An 18,092-nucleotide genomic window follows, 5' to 3' on the forward strand; every position below is an offset into this window, starting at 1 on the left:
AAGAAGATAGAGTTGGGGTGATAGATGTGATACGTCAAGTATGACCCGGAGAGATACATGCTAACTATGGGTAGAAAGCAGGAACCATTATGTAATTCATTTCGGGGGGTTACAGATCTCTTATACTACCATTGATCGACAGAGCGGAACAACCAGAAAAAGAAGTGAAGTTAGAAAGCCGTATGATAGGTGGTAACTATCTTGTACGGTTCGGGGGGTAATCGTCGTACTCGTATCAGTGTGGGGGAATCTTTGGCTCTATCGAACATACAAGGAATTGGAGGTAGCATTCTACTGATGTTAAGTCATGGACTGGTTCCTTCAGCCCTTTTTCTATGTGTTTGGGTTCTATATGACCGACATAAGACTCGACTTGTTAGATATTACAGAGGTTTAGTGAGCACCATGCCGAATCTCTCTACTATTTCCTTCTCTTTCACTTTGGCCAATATGAGTTTACCTGGTATTAGCAGCTTTATCGGGGAATTTCCCATCTCAGTAGGAGCTTTCCAAAGAAATAGCTTAGTAGCCACATTAGCCGCGCTTGGGATGATTTTAGGGGCAATGTATTCCTTTTGGCTATAAAATCGTGTGATTTCTGGAAATTTCAAAACCGATTTCCTCCATAAATTCTCCGATCCATATTTATACCTTTTCTTGTTGGAGGGGCAACCGCCCGTTGAACTACCAAAGAAAAAGGGGTAAACCAATGTATGTGATCATGACATTGTAGGTGCTTGCGATGGGACAGATGCGACTTCCCTCAGTTGGTTTGGGTGGCATAGCCCGTTGCGGAAGTCCCCCCCTTTTTTGATCCATTTCTTTAGTCGGGAGCCATTGCTGGGACCAAGAGAAAGAAAGGACGGGGGGCAACCATGCATGGTACTTCTCGACCATGTCTCCGAGGGACAGTTGAATGAGAGACTCATGAATGCTGCCGGGTTGGACGAGCCAATAACTCGAACGCCTTCGGTCTATTTTTTGAGCAAGAATCACAGCGTTACCTTACCTTCACCATGATACGGACTCCAAGTTCTTATGGCGGAGCATGAGGGGATTTCTCATCAATATGATGATGGGAATGGAAATCAGAAGCACGACCGGGGTCCAAGATAATCAAACCATCAATAACAGTAACGTAAGCATGAGACTTTTTGGTAGTACTGGTGAACCAGATGGCTGCGGCAATGGAATCTGGGATGAAGGACTCGTAGTATCTCTGACGATCTGGCACAAGCGAAAGACCTCCTAACGTAATTCGAATGGGGGCTGACCGCTTTGCCCCGCTCCACTTTATTAAAAGAAAAGCAAGGACCACTATGGGAGGGCAAACCAAGGACCTATCCAAGTCGGGGCTCGTCCCCGGTCAATATTGGATCAAACAATAGGGGGCCGTAGCACTGACCTCTTTTTTTATTGATTCAATACAATTAGGGGAAAAGATGGTACAGTTACCTACCGAGACAAGAGAAAGTCTCAACAGATGGATCCTCCCGTAGCGTGCTGGGCATACCTCTTCTGTGCTTCTTGTGGCAGGAACAGAATAGGAAAGACCCGGCCGACCGGCCCCTGACTATTTATTACTCGAGGGCTCACTCTTTATTTAAGAGAGAATGGGGAGTGAATCGAATCCGTTTTCGTTCTTGGTTTGGTTCTGGCTCCTCTCGATCTTATTCGTAGTTAGGAAGGGGGAAGGAGTCTAAATCAATGGACATTAATGAACCATCATTGATGGACGTTGCACATGACACAGGATCAATTCGACTCAAGGTCTGGCACTAATAGAAGTAGCTGACTCTCCTAGTAGCGAAGGAAAAGGAAAAGGGAAAGGGCTTTTTTCGTCGTAATAGTGGGCGGGTTAAGTGAGATCTATGCCGGCTAGAGGAATCAAATTCTGGTCGCAGCAGAGGGGCATAGTGGCGCCCTCGCCTGGCCCCATTCCCGGACCTAGCAGCAGACGGGCATGCCGGGCCTGAATTCAGACCAGACTCTTCTTTGTTTGAGCTGCTCCCACTCACGCAGACCGGAAGATCTTGTCCTGGACTGGACAAGTACGTAGAGATACTCATGTGACCGGAGGGAGTCTCAATCGATCAGGATTCCTTATCACGCCACGCACGGAGATCTTTCCATTGTCAGAGGGCTCTTGAACAGACTCTTAAAGGTTGGATTACTACCTGCCTCTACAGAAGAGGTTGACTTTGTACCGCCCGAAGGTCATATGGATCGGAACCCGGAGCGATAAGAACGAAAGAAAGCCCTACCCACTGCTACACCTACTGGTCAAAAGGCTTAGATTGATTCTACGCTACTTCAAGCCTTTGGTACTTCGGTAGGCTTGATATATCCTTTTTCAAAAACTAAAGGTTTGGAACCCTTCCCCTATTATTTCTACATTTCATTCTCTATTCGCCTCAAACAAAATGAGAAAAAAGGAGAGAGAGGCCTATTGATTCGAAGTCATTACGAAAGGGTCGGTCAATAGCATAGCTCTTTCTTTCCCGGGTCTCCTTGAGAAGGAAGGGTAAAGGCCTTCGCATTCCTAATGGGGGGCCGGACGGCTTTGTTTGCCCCAGCTTGGCGAATCGCATCCCCGCGCAACGACATTGTTTGTGCGCCCCTTACCGTTCTCGCTCAGTGTTTGCAACGGCTAGGGAGGCAGTCGTAGAAGCGAAGCCTATCGCCACGCCGACCATCAAATACCGACCTTCTCAAAGATTTAATGGAATGGCCCCAAGAAAGAGCGCTTATGTCAGTCATATGGGAACTCATGGCTAGAAACAATCCTTATGGTTTTGATATCCGGTAGGAATAAGAAAAATCAAAGTCCAGGTTGGTTGGTGAGCCTAGTGATAGGAAAAACTATCTAGCTTGGTTCGGAGAGCACTTGTTGGGTTAAAGATTTTGTTTGTTGTTGCTAAATGTTACAGCCTAAATGCTAAACTATTGACCCTACTTGTTCGGATGGGTGTTCACCCCAAAGTGTTCCCGGACTACATGCATACATCCGTAAGTAACTTAGTGCAACATGGAAAATTTCATTGAGAGGGGAATCAGTAAAGAAAAGAAAAACTCACATCTATCTTACCAACATTTGTATTTGAGAGAGAGATTGTCCTCGGGCTAAGGAGTGTCCACATGAGTTCGTTGAGGTGGCTACACAGGAAGAAAGAAAAAACCTCTTTTATATTCTGTCGAGAGTGAAGATTGCTCCACCCACCTAAGTCGAACGAAAAGGAGAAATTATATAAATAACTAGTTAGATTCAGGCTCTTTGGCAAATTCTTTAGATCTGGGTAGAGTCTCGCTCAATAAAGAGAGTTGTAGATTCGTAAGATCGTGAGAAAGTCCCCTCTTACAGGAGAGGAAATTAATGAAATCCAGAACTGAACCGAAACCGACTATCCGAGTTTACTATGAAAGAAAGAAGGGAAAGAGAAGGGAGACGAAAGAAAGCAGAATTAGACTGAACTGAAAGGAAAGAGTAAATTCATTCATTAGCAGCTTTGAAAGACGAAACTCAAGAAGAATTGAATGAGACTTTACAGTGAAAGAAAGAAGGGAAAGAGAAGGGAGACTCTGAATGAATGAGAGTGAACTACTTCACCTTCAAGTGTTGAAAGTCAAGCCGCTGAAAGAAAATCTTTTGTATCTAGCATAGGGGTAAAGCATTAAAAGAGCTTTTTCCCTAATAGCAGCATAGGAAAGAAAAGAAATTCTATCCAGCATAGGGGTAAAACATTAAAAGACATTTTTCCCTAATAGCGGGAGCTTCAATAAATTCTTTTCTATCCCATATGACTGTAAAAGTTCGTAAGACCTTTTTCCCTAATAGCTGGAGCTGAAAGAAAAGATTTTGTATCCACCATAGGGGTAAAACATTAAAAGAGGTTTTTCCCAAAGGAAAGCTGCTTCAAGCTAATTTATTCTATCCCCATATAACTGTCAAAGTTCGTAATCGGTTTTTCCCTCGGTAAAGCTTTTGAAAGAAAAGAAATTCTATCCTCCCCCCTATTTTTGGGGATCAAATCGATGCTTTACCCTATTGAAACAGTAAAGACGAAAGATGAATGAGAGTGAACTATCAGTAAATCCTCAAGAATCATTCTATCTTCTGTCTATTTTTAGGGAGATTTTCCTATCCTCTCCCTATTTTGAGGGATCCCTATTGAAACAGTAAAGACTATTTATGACTGAGAGTTCACTGTCAGTAAATCCGAAAGAGAAAACCTGAACCTTTATTCCCTTCCCTTATTTCTGGAGGTAAACGCGGCGAGCAGCTTCGCACCTTTCCGATTCATTCTCCTGTAAAGACCAACAAGAAATTCATTCTATCTCTCCCTTATTTTTTGGGATCAAATCTAGTAAAGGTAATTAATTCATTATTAAGTCCAGACTATCGAAGAATCAATTCAACTTAACTGTAAGTAAATCTGAAAGATTCCTTCTTTCTCTTTCTCTGATCCTCAAGATTAATGATCGTTCACTGTCAGTAAATCCTCAAGATTCATGAGAGTGAACTGTCAGTCAATCCTCAACATTCTTTCTCGTTCACTGTCAGTCAAGACTAAACTCCTTATTCATTCTTGATCTGATCCTTCTTTCACTCCTGAACTAGATAGATTGAACTCGGTAAACTGCTGAACCTATCGGTTTCACAGCTTCGCTCCTTCACCTATCGGTTTCACAGCTTCGCTCCTGAACTACTTCCCCTCTATCTATTCCCTCCCTGAAGTTATGGTTCATTTCCTCCCCCTTCACTGTAAAAGAGAAATAGGAAAGATTCATTCTCTTCTCCTGAACCTGATTAAGGTAAAGCATACTTTCTTTCACCTATTGATTCTTGAACTGCTCTTTCTCCTTTCTTGCTTGAACTCTTTTCCTCGGTAAAGCTATTTGAACGAGACTGAACCAGAACCGTAACCTCAAACCAAGACTATTTTTCCTCTATTCCTTTTTGACCTTATTTATTAACCTGACCTGATTCCCTAACCAGATGGAACTGTAAACAAAGACTCAACTCAAGATTCATTCTCCTGCCCTAAACCTATTTACCTTATGAATGAAATCCGGAACACCTATTTATTCACTGTAAACACTCCTTATTGTAGATCGTGAACTACTAAACCAGATGGAACTCAAACCTGCCCCTCGACCGGCTTGCTTCGCTCATTCACCTCTCCCTTCTTGAACTGTAAAGGAGAGTCAGTCCGTCCATTCATTAGCTTACCTATTTACCTGATTTATTAACCTAACCAAAACCTCGGCTGCTTCTTTAGTCTCCCTTCTTGAACTGTAAAGTGGTGAAGTAGCTCTTTTCTTTCACTAGGTCTCTTCTCTTTTCTTGAAGGAGGTAATGCACAAGACTCCTTATTCATTCATTCGACTCAACCTTAAACCTTTGACGGATTGAACTCGGTAAAGCGATTCCATTGCCTTCACTCCTACACCTTTGATTAATTAAGAAATTATCCTTCTCCTCCTGATCCTACTTCTTTCACTAGGGTTGAACTATTCAAAGACTCGGCTTCTCTCCTTCGGTCTCTTTTCTGTTCTTTCTTTCTCTTCTTCTTTCACTTTGTAAACTCCATCACTACTAAACCTGAACCTCGTAAACTATCAGCTTCTCTAAGGAAGAGAACAGCAGTTGCAACAACCCACTCCACTTACGACACAACGGATTGTATTCCCCGGAGGCGCATCATATGAAAAAGATCAATACTCAAGATTCATTCTCTCCTTCACCGGATTGAACTGTAAGAAAAGAAGAAGAAAGAAGAATTATCAATCACCTTTTTTCACGATTCATGATCGTTCACTCAATCAATCACTTGTCCCTTCTTTAACGGTAAAGCTATTTTAGGTCTCTTTGCTTTCGTTTGATTCTGCTAGAAATACCCCTTATTAATTCTCCTCAACCGACACCCTTTGATGGAAGAGGTCATTTTCGAGTCAAGATTCAACTTAAGACAAGAAAGGAGACTAAAGGGAGACTCCAGCAAGACAAGAGACTGAACAGTGTGAAAGAAGAATCATCATCATCTCATTCATTGAAAGAAGAAGAAAATGAAAGAAAAAGGGAAAGTCAAGATGAAAGAAGAATGATCCTCTCCCTATCGGTCTCACGGCCTCGCCCCTGAACTCCGAAACCTATTGATTCAAGCACTCGGAAAGCTATTCTTTCACTCTGTCTTCGTCTTCGCTCCTTTTCCTATTGATAGGATTCTTTAACTCTTTGACTCTCGCTCCTTCCTGTAAGAAAGACTCTAGAGTTTACGAACTTCTCTCTCTCCTTCCCCTGCTTCACCTATTTATTCAATAATTACTCAGGAAAGCCGCTAATGAATTGACTCATTCTCTCTAATTTCCCAAGGTAAAGCTCATTCACCTATTTATTCTTGAACGGTAAACTAAGACGAAAGAAAAGAGATTCATTGGACTTAACTCCTTCCCCTTATACTTGATTACATGACCTATACCTATTTCCTATTTCTTCTTTCTTTCACTGTAACAACCTGGGTGATTGATTGTGTGTGTGTCTCGCAGCTTCGCACCTTTCCGATTAATTATCTTGAACCTATTTATTGGTCTCTTTTCTTTCCTTATGGGTTGAATAGCTGAGCACCTGAACCTATTTATTCAAACACTGATCTTGATCCTCTACCTACTTATTAATGATCAATCACTCCTTCACTCCTTCACTCCTACACCTATCTGAAAGAAAGAAGGAAATGGAAGATGAATGAGACTGTAAACAAAGACTCTCGATTCATGAGACTTTACAGTGTAAGGGAGACAAGACTCTTTCACTCTTTTTCCTTACAGGACCATTGATTATGAAATTGATACTAGACGGCTGTCAAGTTTCATTTTTTAGGTAATGCAAAAGAGACAGAACAGGAAGATGAATGAGACTCAACAAGATTCATTCTCCTTTGACTGATTGAACTCGTAAACTATCTGTTTCTCTCCCTCACCGGAACCTTCTTTCACTCCTACACCTCTTGGTCGAGCAGCCTTCGCTCCCTTGGGCTTCTTGATCTGATCCTTGATTGAGCTTACTCTCCTGTAAACAAATGAAAGTATGTTCGCTTCGGACCTTCCTTCACCTATTTATTCTTGAACAGTAAAGAAGGGAAAGGCAAAAGAAGAATGAGAGTTTACAGGCAGGAAGGAAAGACTCCAGATTCATCATCGTTCATGTCCCTTCACTCTTTCACTCGGCAGCTGAGGATTGAATTGACTCTCTCTCCCTGATTGAACTAACTGTAAAAGAGAAATACTAAAGATTATCCTGAACCTATCTATTTCTTCTTTATTAACTGATCTTGATCCTCTCTCTACTTACTCCTATTAATTCTCCTTCAGCTTTTCTTTTCCTCTACTCTCTGACCTGACCTTCTTTCGGTAGTTCAAGCTATTACCTGATCCTGCCCCTCTATCTCCCTGAGCTACGCTACTTCACCACCTATTGATTCTTGAACAGTAAACTCAGTAAAGCGGTGATCAACTCCTCTCCTTTGTTACGTGGTTGTTTGTATTTCATGATTCAACTTCTATCTTCAATATCTTTTTCTTCTTCTACAGTGCAGTAAAGAAAAGAGAAAGAACTCCGGAACCTTCCCTGATTGAACAAGGTCAAGCTAAATTCATTCAATCCTAAACCTGACGAGAATGAAAGAAGAATCAGATATTCCCTTTATATTTACAGTTGAGTAAAGAAAAGAAGAAAGTCAAGATTGAGTAAGATGCGCAGAATCAGATATTCCTTCTCCTCCTGATGGAACTCCTTTCCCTGTCGGTCTCGCAGCTTCGCTTATTCGCCTCGTAAACTCGGTCTCACAGCTTTCACTCCTTCACCTCCCCTTAAGGTTTCACAGCATCGCTCCTCTCCCTCTTGGTCGAGCTGTTTCACTCCTCTCCCTTTGATCGAGCGGTTTCACTCCTTTACCTGAACCGATATTCCCTTTTCCTGATTGAACAAACAAGGTCAAGCATATTCTCTTCATTCTCCTTCACTCCTCTTCGTTCGAGTCGAGTTGCTTTGCTCATTCGCCTCTACAACAAGGAAGGTCTCATTGCTGCTTTGCTCCTTTTCCTATTCATTCCTGTTTATTCACAGTAAAGGAGGTCAAGCCATTTTCCGGTCTCTCATCTGTTCTTTCCTTAACTACTGAACCTATTATTCCACCTCGCTCGTAAAGTAAACAAACAAGGGAAGGAAAGTCGCTAATGAATTGCCTCTCTGTAAGGAAGATGAATTCATTCGACTGAACTACTTGACCTATTCTATGGGTCTCCCATCTGAGATTACCTTATTTTATTGTCACTAAGTTTAAGTCCGTTCTTTACGCAGATAAAGAAGATGATTGTAACCCTATTCAGTCAGTAAGTCAAAAAGGTCAGTGGTTGAGACGAGAACTCATTCACCTCTCCATGGAATCTTTGCTTTTCTTTCCCCTCGCTGATTGAACAAGGTAAAGCATGAATTGACTCTCTCTCCCTGAACCTATACCTATTTATTCAGGAATAGTAAACAAAGACTATCGAAGGATTAATGAGACAGAACCTTTTCCTATCCTTTAGGTCTGTCTCTGTTTTCTTATTCTTTTGCTTGAATTTGATTCTGGGGTTGAAGTATTCTTTCCCTAGGTAAATAGGTTCATTCAGTAGCTAATTAATTTACTCGACTGCCTGTAAAGCCTCTCGATTCATTCTAGTCTTTCTCCTTCACTCAATCAATCACTTGTCCCTGATTTCACTCCGTAACCTTTATCAAAGAGAACCCCTTCCCCTGCATTGTACTTCTTTCACTCTAGAGCAATTGAACCTTTCGTATGTAAGTAAATAGGTGTTTGGTTCTTTCTCCGATTCCTTTCCCTTCTTTCACGGTAAACTCATTCACCTATCGGTTTCACAATTTCATTGCCTGCCCCTATCGGTCTCACAGCCTTCGCTCCTTCACCTTTACCTGTAAAGACCAGAAATAAAGAAATGGATTCTATCGTATATGACTGTAAAAGTTCGTAGAGGTTTTTCCCTAACAGCAACATAGGAAAGAAAAGATTTTGTATCCAGCATAAGGGTAAAACATTAAAAGAGGTTTTTCCCTAACAGCTGAAGCTTCAAGGTAATAAATTCTATCCCCATATAACTGTCAAAGTTCGTCAGAGGTTTTTCCCTAACAAAAGCTTTTGAAAGAAAAGAAATTCTATCCTCCCCCGTATTTTGAGGGATAAAAGAGTCCATTTTCCCTGATTTCCCTCTGGAACTCTCCTGTAAACACTAAAAAAACAAGAAAAATCTTATCCTCCCCCGTATTTTTTGGGTAAAAGAGTTCCAAATCGGCTAAATGGGACTGATTTCACCCTTTTTCGTGTTAGGACCATTAATGAATTTTGTCTATCCCCTGTCTATTTTTTGGGATCAAATCTAGTAAAGGTAATTAATTATTAAGTCAATCCTATTGAAGAATCAATTCGACTTAACTGTAAGTAAATCCGAAAGATTCCTTCTTTCTCTTTCTCTTCTCCTTCACAGTCAGTCTCGACTCCTTATTCATTCAATCCTGAACTTTAGGGGAGAGTAAGTAAATCAAAGATAATTGATTGAAGAATCCAATGAAACATGAATTCTCCTGAACCTAGTTATCACCTCTTAGTTTACCTTACTCTCATCTGATTTAAGGAAGAAAAAGATCTGAGAAAGATAAGTACCTTAAGGCATAGGGCTTTTCAAAGCTAGCTAGTTTTCCTGGGTCTAGGGGATGAGGAAGTTAAGAAAGACTTGAATTAGTTCTGGGACGAGTTCCGGCCTTGCCTTAGCGTAAGCCTTATTAGTAGCTTTCATCCTTGCTGCCAGATCAGAAGCAGGAGGGGAAATATGAGACTTTCGTCTTTCAGACTGCATGATTGTTGTATTCCGGGCTTGAAAAGAGCCTTCCTTACCCACGTACCTTATCAGATGAAGTCAGAGCGGACTTATCCTTATAACTTATACTTAGTTAGTGGCATTTCTTTAGTTACCTTCTATCAATTATTCCAGGCCTACAACAAGATCCATTGAAGCAGGGTAAATGGGCTTCTCTTTCTCCGCTCGGTCGTTATCAAAATAGAGATGAATCAAAGGACTCTTCGTTCTTATACTTTCTCTCTCAGATTTGATGGCAACAAGAATATCATGCCTTTTTCCTGCAGCTTAGGATGCTTGCAGGTAGAAGCTCTCTTCTGTATCAGCATGTCTTCTTTTAGAAAGAGTGAATACCGATCTTTTTCCTCAAGCCGTCTAACTAGATAATAATAATATATAAGCCTACTATTCTAACTGCCTGACTTGACTTTAAATAAAGAAGCTGAACTACGCGGTCTTTCAAAGACTTAGTTAGAAGATGCTAGCTCGGTCTTTCTTTCTTACTTAGTAATGCTCTACGCTAGCTCTGACATCCTTCGTAGTGCTCTTGTTCTTGTCTCACCCTTATCCACTCTGCTATGTCCGATATAGAACTATAGTGACTTCTGTGGGAAGACAGAAAGAAAGTCAGATAGAATACTCTCTTTTCTTCTTTCTAGAGCTGGTATTGAAATATAGAATGACAGTAATAATGCTCAGCCTGAGACTATTCACTCTCATATATAGAAGTGAAGAGAGCATACTAATGATGGGGTCAGAAATTCCTGCCTTTCAATATAACCTATTTCCCCTGTAACTTAATAACCCTAGTCTTCTTACTTTCGAACTTCGGAAGAGCGTATAACTCAATACTAAATAAGAAGCTCCCCCCTTCATAACTAAATAAGATTTGTTTGTAGCTTTCCCACTAAGATAGGTTGCTTTTTCCTTCTCAGTACGGGCCTTCTATGTCGAGACTCTCACTCTTCACTCTACTAAGTATGTTCGTTCCTAGGGTGGGATAAGACAGGAAGAAAAGAAGGAAAGATTCTTATTTCGTTCTATGTTTGCTCTTTAGAGGCCTTTGTTATGTTTTATGGCCTTATCTTCTCATCATGTAAGATGCAATATGATGCCACCAAAGCAAAGTAGGTTTTACACTAAAAGATCTCGCCGAAGCAGGACGGGCAGTGTGACATACTTTCTTTACATTGGTAATCAATTCCGGTATTTCTCATTCACAGGATTACTCACTAAAGGAAAGACTACTGATTTACACCTGCCTAAGCCTTGATATTTCTTTACTTCCCGATCTCTAAAGTAAGGCCTTTGAATACCTATACTACTAGCGTTTCCCTCCAACTTTCACTTTAGCCTAGAATTTATACCGCTTCAAGCTAAGCAGAAAGAAAGATTTTCGCCTTTCGTAACTCATGCACACTTCGGGGGGAAAGATAACTACACTAATTCAATCTCTTTACATCTCAGTCAATCGAACTGATAACTAAGTCCTGAAGCAACTAAGACGGAATCTCGGGCTTATCTAAAGAAGACTGGAAAGATCTCACTCTAAACTATGAGAAAGTACGGGGGAAGTTGGAAATCCTTCATTTATAGGGAAACCTGTAACAACTAATCCTACTATACATACTTGACTAGCTTTAGACTTTAGACTCTTTCTACGGGCGGGCTTCCTTCCAACTTCTATAGTTGTCTTAATCTCCGCAACATGCAAAAAGGATCCTAATACTTCTAGCCTTCTCTTTCCGTCAGTCTAGTTTAGTGCCAAATGGTTTTGGTGAGGAAGGCAACAATCTGACTTATGGGTGAAGATCAGGGATGTCGGGCTTTAGCCCTTAAATCTCAATCGAAAAGAGAAACAGATATTCTCACTTTACTTGCTGGGATTCTATCAATCAATATTCTCCTTGCTTATCTTTCTATGGACTCTAACTTCCCAATTGCTTCCTTTGAAGACGAAGTTGGACTTTACTATAGGGCGAGCGAAGTGGTAAGACCCGCAATCATCCTCCAAGAATGCTACCTCATCAATAACTCCCACTGGGATAATGGCTTTGGGAAGTGAATATCTATGGCTTCTATGTCTCAATCTCTTGCAGGGAACAAACAATATATATAGGTTGCTTGCTGCTGCTGACTTCGGAATGCTATGGTCTTCTAACACTACTCTTGTCGTAATGCTCTAGTTCCTTACACTGCTCTTATCACTCAGGCTATAATCTTCCTTTCGAACCTAACTAGCTCTCATGTAAGTCAATCGTAAGTACCTTAAGGCATAGTTTCAAAACTAGCCCATTTACCTGGGGCGGTATGGCTTGTAACAAAAGAATCTAACTTATCCCCACCTGCAAGCGCATCCTCTGGGAATCAAGTGATATCACTATCATTCTTGTTTCAGTCTCGGGTTACGTTTTATACCCCTGAACTTCAAGTAGAGGTCTTAGGGCGCTTTATCAATCTTAGAGCTCTCTATCTATCTTCTTTCGACTGATACAATTCCTTAGCTTATGAGATCCCCGGCTCTTATTGACTGAGAAGTTCACTACTATTTAGAATGACTTATTTCCTGCTCCTCTATATAAGGTCCTTGTGCTTTCCTTTTTTGCAACTCAGGTTCCTCTTAGCTTCCAGACGTGACTACAACCCCTTCTCAACTCTCGAGGAAGAGGATGCTTTCCAGGCTCTCGGGCTTCAGTTCTATGGCTGTTCTTTCCTCAGTAAGTTCCCTTCTGTGGTAACTGACTACTGATCTTGGTGTTGGATGAGATTCTATAGGATAAGGGTTAAGACACTAATTGATGTCTTATTTAAGAGTTCGCTCCATTCATGTTGTATGCATCCCCAATAGAATAGGAAGGAGGTATTTTGCAGTTATTCTCTTGGGTATTTGAAGTGATTAGGAGGGAGAAAGGCCAGATCCGTCTTTTATTCCCTAATGAAAGAGGAAGCTCGGTCAATGCTTTGCAAGCTCAATCTCTTTAGTAGTGCTCAGCCTAAATTCCAATTCCATAGTCACTGACGGAAGTCATTCACCGGAAACTGTCATTCTTAACTCAAAAGGATCTGATTAGATTCTTTCTTCTTTCCTTTCGCCTAGAAGATCTGCTTCAGTCAGGACTTTGAAAAAGCTATAAGACTCATCTGGCCTTCTACCTTTTATTATCAGTCTGAGAATGAGTGGTTTTCTCCAACTTGAGAACTTGCTTTCTACTTCCTTTACTCCTAGATAAGAGACGGGAAGCTCAATAGAAAGATTGATTGATCTTGGAGGCTATAGGCCCTGGGACGACTTTCTTACTGCCTTTCCTAAGTCATAGGATAGAGAAGGGACTAGGAGCAGAGACAGATGGGAAGAGAATCCCTAGCTTGACACTGACTTTCCAACTTCCTTGCTTTAGACTGATAAAGACGGGAATGCAATAGATCGATGATGACTTGCTTCCTTTGATTGAGGAGGAAGCTGGGGGAATAGCCCAGACCTGAAAGTGGTTGGTGAGTTAGGTTTACTTGGAGCTCCGTTGTAACTCGTTAACCTTACTAGACTAGAATGAACTTCCTAACAACCTAGCCTCAAGTATTATTATTAGAATGAGTTCTTCCGGATAATAGAATAGGCTTTCCGAGCAGCCTACTGAGATGTTAGCTTCTAGCTGATCTTCTTCTATATTCTATAGCAGGTTGTGTGTGGTAAATCTGTGCTTTAAGGCCTTTTCTTGTCCTCATGTGGCTTCTTCTTCTAGCTCTAATGCCTGAACCAGGAAAGAGAGCAAAATATAGGTATTGATTCGAACTTCCTCCCGTAAAAGACTTCCTTGCCCATTTCTTATTGATTCCAAGTACGGCCTCTACTAACACTAACTAGATCGAGGTTGCGAATGCCTGGTTCTTATTACAGGATGGGACATGACGATGTAAAGACCGAAAAAAGCTGCATCCTCCGTATGTTACCCAGCCAGATAATAGGGGAAATCCTTTAGCAGATAAGGAGATTTGGCTGGATATAGAAGATCTGGGAAGAAGAAGCTAGATAGGATCCTTAGCCTTTTACTGCTTATCCTTTAGCTAAGAAAGTGGCTTACCTTAGATGGCTTTTCTTTCCCACCGTGGGACTTATAAAGACTAGGTTTTCAACTAATAATCATACTTCCAGCTTCAAACTCTTTCATCAAAGTAAGGGCTTGCTTCACCACCAGGTTTAGTAATGGAATTCCAGGATAAGGGATTTGAAGGGCTTTTGCCTCAGTCTGATTAGTGGCTTTATTCCCGAGTTACCTTCTTGGTATTATGCCTTGCCTACACAGATTCAGCAGGGGCTTTGTATAAGAACACTGAAATACTCACTGAAATGGGAAGTCTGGGCTAACAGAAAGAAAGCTATAGGAATGACTGAAGTCAGGCTCTAACCTTCAGCCTTAAGGCGTCTAAGACAGCTAGCTCGGTCTGTCTTTCTTACTTAGTGATGTTCTTCTATCATACTTCGTAATGCTTTAGCCTTCTAACACTGCTTGCAACTACCAGATCAGATGAAGCAGGGGGAATAGCCGGGAATAGCCAGGAGGATAAGAGAGGAGATGAGCCGAAAGGAAATTCTAAATAAGAGAATAGGAGATGAGCCGAAAGGAAATTCTAAATAAGAGAATCTAAGGCTTTTGCCCCAACTATTTGATTTGAGAAGTTACACTTCTTCGATCTTCTCTTTTCTTTGATTTATGAGTCTTTGTTTACAATTCAAGAATAAATAGGAATCGGAAGAACACGAAGTGAAGGAGAAAGACTACTTACTATTTACCTCGTTCAAGAAGGAAAGGGGCTTCGCCCTGAGACCCGTAGGGCGAAGAGGTGAAGACGGGAGACAAATGAGAGGGTCGAAGACATGAAACCGAGAAAAGAAAAGGGAGGAGAGGGTGTCGGTGTCGAGTCGTCTTCTTCTTTAGGCTTTACAGTGAAGGGAAGGAGAGTCAAACGCGAGGAGTATTTCTTTCTTCTCTTTTACAGTTCAAGAATAAATTCAGGTAAAGAAGGATCAGATCAAGAATGAATAGTCTTTCACTCGTTCAAGAGTTCAATGACCCAAAAAATAGGGTAAAGCATCTCTTTCTTTATTTATGGTCTTTACAGGAGTGTTTGAAGGTTAATCAGTAATAGTCCTGTTCTGTTCTGTTCTGTCTAATTCTTCTTTAGTTTCTTCTTTCCTTTCGTCTTTCAAAGCAGCTAAGGAGTTCAATCAGTAATAGTCTAGCCAGCCAGGAGTTTACAGTTCAATCCCCGGTCAGGTAATATCTATCTCGGTTCAGGAGCTTGAGCTTCTCTTTCTTCTTCGTTTCTTACTGTTCCAGAAGGTGAAGGAATAAGGAGTTTCGGCTTTGTTTACAAGAGAGTGAAAGACTAAAATGAACGAAAAAATAGGGATTTGATCCCAAAAAATAGACAGAAGATAGCTTTTTTTCATTAATGATTCTAACGTCAGAGTGAAATTTGGTTCGTGAAGTAGCTCAGAGAATAGAGGTTCAGGTGTAGGAGAGAAGCTGGTAGTTTACGAGCGGAATGAATGGGTTGTTGCAACCGCTGTTCGTTCCTCCCCTCAAAGAAGCTGATAGTTTACGAGTTCAATCTGGCTGATTCATCTTTTGTATTGACCTTCCTCTTTTCTTACAGCTCCATCAGGGAAAATGGACTAAAATAGCCCAAAAAATAGGGAGAGGATAGACAAAATTCATTAATGGTACTAAAAGGATCATGAATCGGAGAATATCGGTTAAGGTTCAGGTTCAGGATTTCATTAATTTCCTCTCTTGTCAGCTAATTCATCTTTCGTTTCGTCTTTCCTTGATCTTCTCCCTTAAAACACTTTAAACTCGGAGTCGGAGAAGGTTCTTCAGGAGAATGCATCTTGTTGAGTGGAGTCTTTCCTTTCTCTTTTTCTTTCATTTTCTTCTTCTTTTCTTACTGTTCAATCTGTCTCATTAATCTTTCTTCCGTCTCATTCATCTCTCTTCTTACAGTTCAATCTGGTTCAGGAGCAGGTTCATTCATCTTTCTTGTCTTGCTTTCGGCTTTCTTTCTTCTTTCACTGTAAAGTTTCATTCTTCTTTCTTCTCCCTTCTTTCGTTCTCTGTAGAAGAGCACCACCACGGTTCAGGTCCCGACACATGGGGGATTAATTCAGCAGCAAGGATCGTGAATCAAGGGAAGGGAAGAATGTTACCAGAATTTGGAAGTCACCCACGACCGAGACCTAGATGGCAACCTCACCTAGTACCTCATAATTGAGAAAGGGAACACCCCCCTAGGAAAAAAGCGAAATAAGAAAACACAGGCAGAATGTATTGAGAGGCCCACTCTTTGCATTCGGCTTAAAATGGTCATAGTCTAGAATTCTGACTCGGGCTCGGGCTGTTACCATCAGCACCAAAGAAAGAAGCCTTATCCTACAGGGAGACTGCGAAGAACTCCAGGTGGAAGGGAGTTTTCTTAGCTCCCGATACGCCGAATGCCGAATCCCTAACAGCTGACGATGACCATTTCGGTAGACACAGAAGTCCAGTACAAGATGAATAAGGAATCTTAAGAGCCGAGGGGACATACCTTTCAACCAAATCTAGACATACCTGTATGAGATCATTAAATAGATCTTCAGGGACACAGGCCGTCCTCTGAACGAGAGAATCGTACCTTTCTTTCTAAGACTAAGAAGAATCCACTTTCTTAACGAAAACAAAGAGAGTGAACCAGTTGATCCTTTCGCCCCTCCTACTTATTTATTAGGATGAAAAGAAGGAATACACCAAGGAATGCCCGAGTGGTTAAGTGAGGCCGGAAAAGGTAAAGGGAGGTTCATTGTCCTTTCACTAAGAATACCTCTGAAGGACTACACCGCAAGACTGAATATACAAAGCGGTGCCGAGGTTCAGTTGCACCATCTCTGGTTCTTGGTAATGCCGTCTGTCCTTTTGCGCCTCATCCACCGGCTCCAAGAATGTCTTTGATAAAGACTATATACTGGCTGGGGCACGCCTTAAAGTAAAGTGCTCCTCCCCAGGTCCACCGTCGTCAACTATCGATGACCTGCCTTCAGTGTTCTTACAGCTTCATAGTCTTTATATAGTCTTTCTCGTACACCTGTAGAGCTGCTCATCAAAAAGGGTTTCCCAAGTCGTGTTTGTTAGGCTTATGGAGCCTGATACTTATTTATTATAGCTTGGTCAACGGTTATATCCGGTAAAGCTATATTTAGTAAAGCTATATATAGTAAAGCTATATATGGTAAAGCTATATCCGGTAAAGCTATATATGGTAAATAGCTATATATAGTAGATGGCTAAATCTGGTAAAGCTATATATAGTAAACTATACCATATATATATCTGGTCCGATAGAGCTTTGAAAATGTACTTTTCTATTCTCTGTACTCTCTCTTGTTGTACATACCTGAAGTCATCAATACAAAATCCTTTTAGCCAGAGTCCTCCTTGCAACTTTTCTCTATACTTTTCTTTGTGCTCATCTAGATCGAGCGTGTGCGTTGTTGTGCGATCCTAACAATTGGTATCAGAGCTAACGACTGATATCGATCCTAACAACTGGTATCAGAGCATTGTTAGGCTTATGGAGCCTGATACTTATTTATAGCTTCGTCAACGGTTATATCCGGTAAAGCTATATTTAGTAACGCTATATATAGTAAAGCTATATATGGTAAAGCTATATCCGCTAAAGCTATATATGGTAAATAGCTATATATAGTAGATGGCTAAATCTGGTAAAGCTATATATAGTAAACTATACCATATATATATCTGGTCCGGTAGAGCTTTGAAAATGTACTTTTCTATTCTCTGTACTCTCTCTCTTGTTGTACATACCTGAAGTCATCAATACAAAATTCTTTTAGCCAGAGTTCTCCTTGCAACTTTTCTCTATCCTTTTTCTTTGTGTTCATCTAGATCGAGCGTGTGCGTTGTTGTGCGATCCTAACAATTGGTATCGATCCTAACAACTGGTATCGATCCTAACAACTGGTATCAGAGCCAGGCGGAAGTCAGAGCCAGGCAAAATTCACCATGATCTGTGAAGATGTTAAGTTCAAAGATTTGAACTGAGAAGTTCGATGGATCCGATTTCGGTTTCTGGAAGATGCAGATTGAAGATTATCTGTACCAGAAAGATCTTCACGAACCTCTGTT

Source organism: Cucurbita pepo, chromosome 14, assembly GCF_057944985.1.
Source record: "Cucurbita pepo subsp. pepo isolate OVF chromosome 14, ASM5794498v1, whole genome shotgun sequence".
Taxonomy (NCBI): Eukaryota; Viridiplantae; Streptophyta; class Magnoliopsida; order Cucurbitales; family Cucurbitaceae; genus Cucurbita; species Cucurbita pepo.